The sequence below is a fragment of the Palaemon carinicauda genome, chromosome 45 (assembly GCF_036898095.1).
Source record: "Palaemon carinicauda isolate YSFRI2023 chromosome 45, ASM3689809v2, whole genome shotgun sequence".
Lineage (NCBI taxonomy): Eukaryota > Metazoa > Arthropoda > Malacostraca > Decapoda > Palaemonidae > Palaemon > Palaemon carinicauda.
Window position 1 is genome coordinate 590,581 of NC_090769.1, and position 8,922 is coordinate 599,502.

Below are 8,922 nucleotides of genomic sequence, written 5' to 3' on the forward strand. Positions count from 1 at the left end.
GAATTGGTTAGGATACAAAAGAATGATTATAAATATATATATATATATATATATATATATATATATATATATATATATATATATATATATATATATATATATATATATGTGTGTGTGTGTGTGTGTGTGTGTGTGTGTGTGTGTGTGTGTGTGTGTGTGTGTGTGCGCGCTATATAAAATTTATTAAGTTCTCTAACACAATTTCCAGTCCTTATATTTTTCCCTTTGTTATCATTTACGCTACGAAACGTCAATTAAGTAAGTTGAAACCATGAGCCTTGGTTGAAACATGACTAAGTGTAGGTTGTAACCACGATCTATGTGACGTTGTGGTTGTGCTTCACCGGAACTTTGCAAGTCATGAGGCTGACAGGGGATTTTGTCAAGGCCGGGATCACCAGACGGTTAAGGAGACAGAGAATATTGAACAAGGGGGAACCAAAAGTGAAGGAATTGCTTACACCCTTTTACAAATGAAAATTAATCTTTTGGTAAGTTTTAGATTTAAAAACAGTTGGATAAGATATAGCGGAAATTTTAGAACGAGTGTAGGCTATATTGTTCAAGTTATTAAATACAAACTGCTCCATAAGTCTAAATCTTCTTCCTCCCTTCTAATAAACAAGAAAAATCTATCTAGTCCGCCTTCTGAATAACTTAGTGACGCAATTTCAGCCGTTTTGTGAACAGCAGTCCATAAACTCATGGGTACAACCTCGCTAGGCGCAATTTCTTAGCGGGAATCAGCGTCCTCCCGATAGCTACAGCAGCTTCTGGGGTAAATGGTGATTACCATAGATTTGTTAGATTATCTATGTGTGACTACGTCATATAATTAGGTTTTATGAATAAATATACGTGGGTATTGATATGTTGTAATATTTATATATCTTTTAGCTAAATTATCCAATTTAAATTTGAAATTTAACGAACAAAATCATCAAATCAGGATTAATGTATCTCAAAATAACACAAAAATATATAATGACAATTTCAAAGGAATGATCAATCAACAGACTATTTTAGCTATGATGTTAAGCAACACCACAATAGGGGTGGGGGCATAAAGTGCATAGGATCAAGGCTTTCGAGACGGCCTTGATAGGATGCGAATTTGTGATATGTTCTACTTCAAGAAATTTACGTGTCTACGTGTCTTGTATATAGACGCTAACATTAGTGATGGAAATCTAGAGAAAATAAAATGGCTTTGCTCTGAGAGTGTAGATTAAGCTAAAATTGCTGCTATGAGTGTAAAAAAAACGGAGACGGAATTAGAGAAGAAGAAACTTAGCAACAGAACGTGAGAAAATAATTGCTGAATTAGATGGAATACTACCTTACCACGCTCACCTTTGGCTCAGCAAATTCTACCCAGGCTACTGGCTAGAAAACCAAATTAATAATCTTCTTACTGAGAAAGTGGATAATCAAGCGGAGAATATGGAATTAATTAAGATAACACATCAAACAATAATGACCACAAAAATTAGAATATGACATATGACGAAAATATAGTAATTAAAGTAACACAAGCACCAACTAGAATCACTGATAGGGAAAAAAATACGTTGAAAAAAGCACTTGAGGATAAATTAATTCTTATACAAGGTCAGCTTCAAATGGAAATGGAAATTTTGCTAAAGAAAATATTAGAGAAGAGGCAGTAAATGGGATTCGAACCACGGTTGCTGTTACCGAAATGAGAAAAATTGGAAAACTAAAACCTAAAATACTTATAATGGATGAAAAATAAAATATTAGAGAAGCAATAAATGAGATCCGAACCATGGTTGCTGATACCGAAAAGAGAAAAATTGGAAAACTGATAATAATGATATGCAATAGACGAAAAATATATTAGAGAAGAAGCAGTTAACGAGATACGAACCATGGTTGCTGATACCGAAACAAGAGAAATTTTGGAATACTAAAACCTAAAATAATGATATGCAATGAACACAATGATGGAGATGATGAAGTTGATTCTTTGATTCAAAGGAATCGTTGCCAGGACTAGATTCAAAATGTAGAACAGAAGATAAGTCTGTTATTCGAGGAAAGTGCTGCAGGTGGGACTAACACCCCCCCCCCCACCCCCAACTACATGTTGAAATATGATCCTGAATTTTGGAGGGCTATTCATGATAATGGTGACAAAGTTATGTTGCGATTTGGTATACATAAAATACGTTATAGGTACACGTGATTTCTGCTTCCATCGTCAAAGTATGAACATTTTGAAAGAGGCTACAAGTTCAAGACTTGATAGACCGTGTGGGGAATGTTCGGGAAATCACGTCACAAGGGAATGTAACTCAGAAGTGATATTATGTATATACTGCACTAAGTTGGACAAACTGGATGACCACATATTGAATTTTTAAAAAATGCAAAAGCTTTTTATTTGGAATTGAAATTAGCAGAAAATACGAACCATTGATACTAAGGTTGTCATAAATTGCGGCAATGTAAATACTCAATTTATTGGTAATAAAATAATTCAAATGAGAGAATTGATAAATGAGAAATGTTTCGACACGTAAACATTATCTGAAACTTGGTTAAATGACTTCTACAAGGCAAAGTTTTTTTTATAGTTTATATAAGAAATATTTATTTTAGTGTTGCTACTATTCTTAAAATATGTCATTCTAATTGTTAATTACTTCTCTTATTTCCTTGTTTCCTTACCTAACTGGACTATTTTCCCTGTTGGAGCCCCTGGGCTTATAGCATCCAGCTTTTTCAACTAGGGTTGTAGCTTGGCAAATAATAATAATAATAATAATAATAATAATAATAATAATAATAATAATAATAATAGAGCTGAAATGACCTTCAACACCTATGCTTTCTTACATATTCCGAGAGAGGGCTAATTAGGTGGGGGGGGGGGAGTGCGACTTTTCGTTCTCAAAGGCTATTCTAATCTCAAGATGATAAAAAGAACTATAGTGTAATCATTTTTAATATAATTACATAAACTTTATACACATACAAAAAATATATATCACAATAGTTTACATACTTCCGAGAACAAAGGCTTTATTTTTTTCTTTTCAATTTTTTTTTTTTTTGAAGAGTTCGGTAAGTTCGGTATACTCATTGAGGTGATCATGGAAAAATGGAATTAGCTCTATGTTTGGACGTCAGTCTTTGAATGAATGACGCACTAAGTCATGATAATTCACCCTTTAGTGAGTTACGGGAATCATAACAATTGATTAACATAACGTTGATTATGCAACAACTTTGACCGGCCATACATTATAAATGATGGAATTATTATTGTATCTCCTATTGCGTAAGAGAAGTGCAATATTTCTCCAGTGCACAAGCATATATAACTTTTAGATTACCTTCGCAGAAACACGCTGTGCTAAAGAAAACATGCTTTAAAAATAAATAAAATTTATCTCATTGTGTATTTGTTGATGAATAATAAAGGAAATAAAATACGTCAACATTCCTCATGGCTATGACAACCAACGATTATTAGGTTCTACGTGTGTTGACTGCCCTATAACTATAAAAATAGAGTAAGTAAAATTGAACATAACATCATGTATCCAATTATGTTAATGACTATAACTGATAAGGTTCGACGGGGAGACTTTAGAGAAAAAATAGGGAAGAAATACTTATATTCAAAGTGCACGGGTAGAATGCAAAACAGTAGTGCTAATATACTTACCTAATAAGGATGGGAAAAACTGGATACTATAAGAAAAAGATCCAGGAAGCGAAAAAAAGACATAAATATGTTATAAAGTCTCCTAAATGTTATAATAGCAACTTTAGATGAAAAAGGACCACAGGGAAATAGCGACCGAAACTGAGTAATAAATGTCTAGAATTCTTTCAAATATATATATATATATATATATATATATATATATATATATATATATATATATATATATATATATATATATATATATATATATAATATATATATATATATATATATATATATATATATATATATATATATATATATATATATATATATATATATATTAGTTCATTTACAAATATTCCATATTATCTGGATAGTGTTACACTAAACACACATAATACTTACGAGATTTTATAACAAAAATGTTAAGTCACCAGTATCGGTTACTAAACATCTGAATACTTTATTGATAAATGTGTAATTAAAAACCTAGTAATTTAGTTATACAAATATTGGATTAAATCATCTGGAAAGGAATTTATACTAATTTCACATAAAAAGTTTTTATTCCTGTTACGTTTTATTGCGTGTGATATCTCTACACAATAGATATATTTTTTTTCTTTTTCTAAATATGTTTACGAATTTAAAATGCAACTCAGCAACGGTTGCATGACGTCAGCAATACGTGCAGTGGGCTAAATAGGATACGTATGACCACCAATCAAAACAGAGTATGATGTAGCCTATAAAAAAATGCATGAATACTTCGCCAGGTGGTATTGATAAGCATCTTATCAAACTTTATATGATTTCAAAGAAGCAAAATGTCATTACACTACATGTGAAACTTCTTAAATATCATCAAAATCTCTTCAAACGGATATTAGTCTTTGAATGCTATTGCGACTCTAGCCTAAAGTATTTCGTTTTTGAACTCATAATTTCTTACTAAACATAAAAGCAATTTGAACGTAGAATGCAAATCTATTTTCAGCTACCATCATTTTAAAGCTTTATATCTATTATTGATATCAGTGGTGGCTAAGATGTAACCTTGATTGGAAAAAATAAAAGCTACATGCGCCTAAAGGGACAAATATGGGAAACAGCTTAATGCGAAAAAAAACGAAGATAAGAACTGATATACAGTATATATATATATATATATATATATATATATATATATATATATATATATATATATATATATACATATTGATATTTCTTATAAAAGGCCTATAACAACAACAAAGGAAATAAAATTATTTTGGCTCTCATCTCGGAAAGAGGGCCAATGAGTTTTGGTCGAAATATAGTGATTGTATCAATTTCCTTTGCTTCTTTTATTGGTGTTTTTAAGAATATTAATCTATTAGATTGCATTGAGAAGAAATACACGTACACACACACACACACACACACACACACATATATATATATATATATATATATATATATATATATATACAGTATATAATATATATATATATATATATATATACATATGTATATATATATATATACATATACAGTATATATATATATATAATATATATATATATATATATATATATATATATATATATATATATATATATATATAGTATATAGTATATATATACATATATATATATATATATATATATATATATATATAATATACATATATAAATATATATACAGTTTATGTATATATATATATATATATATATATATATATATATATATATATATATATATATATATATACTTCATCAGACATTGTTAGTCCACCACAGGATGAAAGGCTCAGACATGTCCTTCCCCTCGTGTCAGTGTATGGTCTTTTTGTGCCGGCAAATTTTCTGAGCTCTTCGCTCCATCTTCTTTTCTTCCTTTGCAATCTCTAGGGACCCATTCTGTTATTCTTAATGTCTATGTTGTCATTCTCATTATATGTCTTGCCAATGTCCATTTCTTTTTCTCACATGTAAGAATATCATCTAGTTTAGTTTGCTCTAGTGTCCATGCTGCTCATTTTCTGTCTCTGAGTGTTATTCTTAATATTATTCTTTCCATAGCTCTTTCAGTTTTAACTAACTTATGTTCTAATACTTTAATAAGGCTGCAAGTTTCTATTCCCTAAGTTAATACTGGTAAGACCATCTGATTAAATACTTTTCTTTTTAGAAAAAGGGGGATTTTAATTTTCATAATCTCATTTTGTTTGCCAAAAGCACTTCATCCCATGCTTATCCTTATTTTAATTTCTGTCTCATGTCCTGGGGAAACACTTGCTGTCTGTCCCAAGTATATATATTCATTAACACTCTCTAGAGGCTTATCCATAACTCTTACTTGTTGTCTCTGCATTTTCATTGAACATTATCTTGGTTTTACTCGTATTTACTGCTAATCCTACATTTCTACTTTCTTTATTCAGATCTTCTATCGATTTTTGCAATCTCTACCATGATTCTCTAAACAGAACTGTCATATGAAAATCTCAAGTTGATAAGGTATTTCCCATTAATGTTAATGCCTATATTTTCCCAGTTTAAATAGTTAAAAACTTCAAGTAATATATATATATATATATATATATATATATATATATATATATATATATATATATATATATATATATATATATATATATATATATACACACACAGAGTAATAGCAACAACAAATGTAGCTGTTTCTAGTCCGCTGTAGGACAAAGGCCTCAGAACATGTCTTTATTCATGTCTGGGGTTTGGCCAGTTTTCATTACCATGCTAGCCAGTGTGGATTAATGATGGTGGGAGTTTTTTGTCTGATCACTCAGCAAATCAATCTAGTATGGATGTCCCTGACTAGTACAGCCTTGCTGATTATGGCGATGCGTAAACCCTCATCATCACCATCATCCGTTGCTAGTCCACTACTGGGCAAAGGCCTTAGACATGTCCTTCCACAAGCATCTGTTTAGAGTCTTTTATACTCTGTTGATTTTTCCATTAGCTGGTTAATTACATGGATATTGTCAGTTGTTAAATACTCGTTTCTAAAGCCTGCCTGTTTTCTTGGTTGATTAAAGTCTAGCTGTCTTTCTATTTGGCATAATATAATCTTTGCAAATATCTCATATATTACTGAGAGTAAACTTGATGGATGGTAATCTTTCAGGTCTTTTGTCTCCCTTTTTGTAAATTAGTATAATGATAGTTTTGAAAAGTTGTAGGCATAGAGCATTCTTGCAAACATTTTGTGTAAAGTTAAGTGAGTACCACTACTATGAAATTTCCCTCTTATTAGTTCAATTGATAGGTCAGTTTCTCCTGCTTTTTGCCTCTTTTCATACCTGTAAATGCAGGCGGTGGTGAAGTGTAGGACTGCTTCATAGTACTCCCTGATCCACAGAAGAGTCTCTACAAGGGCCCTTGCCCTTTGAAGGGAGCTGTGGCCAAACTGTCAAGCCTGTGAATCAGGTGTAAGGAATAGCCCTGTGCCTATTTCTACATACCGATCAGGACTAGCAGCCACTTCTTCCAGAAAAGAGCCTGTGCATGCACAAGCCCTTTTGAGCCACCCATCCTGGTCCATTCAGAAAGGACAATGGGAGGAGGAAGGCTGAGAGAGGGAAATGCTGATGTCGACGTTCCCTCTCTCCTGCCGCCGAAAGTAGTGGGATGCCTGTCTTGGCATTAGGCTCGGAGCCAAATTGTGGGTAGCAAGTGCTTTCAGGACAGTTATTTACTATCCTTTTGGGACTGTCTGTCTCCCGTCTCACTTAATGATACAGTTCTCGTCCGACCCCCCAACATCGCCAAAAGCCTTGGCCTTACGAACAGAAGAGAAGAAAGTGCTCAAAGTCATTGGAAAACAAGTCTCCAGGCTTCTACAGTTTGTTCTTTGTGGTGAAGTCTTCTGGGGACTGGAGACCGGTCAGGGACCTCTCTCCCCTGAACAAGTTTGTTCAGCAAACGAAGTTCAGGATGGAAACAATACAGTATGTGCTATGTTCCACCAGAGAGGGAGACTTCATGCTTTCAATGGACCTGAAGGATACATACTTTCAAGTACCCAAACATCAGCCCTCTTGAATGTACATACACTTCTTTTATGGTATGGTTTACTAGTTCAAGACTGCACTTTGGACTGTATTTAGCTACCCAGGGGTTTACCTTCAATCAATTTACAGGGGATACATCTGTTGATGTATCTTGACGATTGGCTGATGGAGGATGTTGCCACAGGATCAAGATTGGATTCTCACATCTTGTCACCATCATTGTGATGAATTGGGAGAAGCTGAATCTCACACCAAAGCAAAGGTTGAAGCACTTGAGCAGCCAAGAATTTTTCTGTCAGATGAATGCATCATCTCAAGGAGATTGCACTCCCCCATTCCAAACCCATGGGCCATGTTTGAAGATGACTTTCAACACCCATGGGATCTCATTATTGCGTACACCTTTCCTCCATTCAGCATGAATCCATCGCTAGAACTCAGGATGACCTTGGTGGCTCCTAGATGGCATCATACAGTGGTATCCCGATCTGTTAGCGCTTTTGTTGAAAAAAGTACCCAACAGTTTACACTCCTCTGTCAGACGTATCTTCAGAAGTACCAGCAATCCATGAAATCGCTGGAACTCCACAGTTGTAGGCTATTCAACACCTTTGAGTAAAATGCAAAGGAGATGTCTGGGTACCTGTGACAGTCCTCAGCTGCTGACTATCAAGGGAAGTAAGCCATCTCCAGCGATTGGTGTGGTAGAAGGGATATTTCTCTGTTAGGTGCAACTCTAGTGCAGATTGCAGATTTCCTTATCTTCCTTCTACAAGAGAAGGGACTCTCAGTTATGGCTGTCATGAAGTCCTTTGGTCTTACTGCCTTGCCTGCAGTCTTCATCTTGAACAGAGTTTGTATAACAAACTCTCTCAGAGTTGAGAAGACGATGACCGGTCTCCCACCTCCAAATGCCTTTTCTACCATAAAGTCAACCATAAAAGCCTGGAGACCCGTTGAGGACCTTTTGGCGTGCACCCTTCTCTAACATGGTCTGGAATTCTGTCTGATGGGCTATGTTCTTCGCCGATCCCTTCGTGAAGGACAGTAATCTCATCGGGAGAAGAATCATGGGAGGAGGAGAGCTGGTGAATTGGATGACGTAACCCAACCGGAGGACACTGACTGTTCTGGTTTGGCCCCTTGGCACTGTCACCTCTGCTACCTGAGTCTCAAGCATTAAACCTGCCCCCAGTCCCAG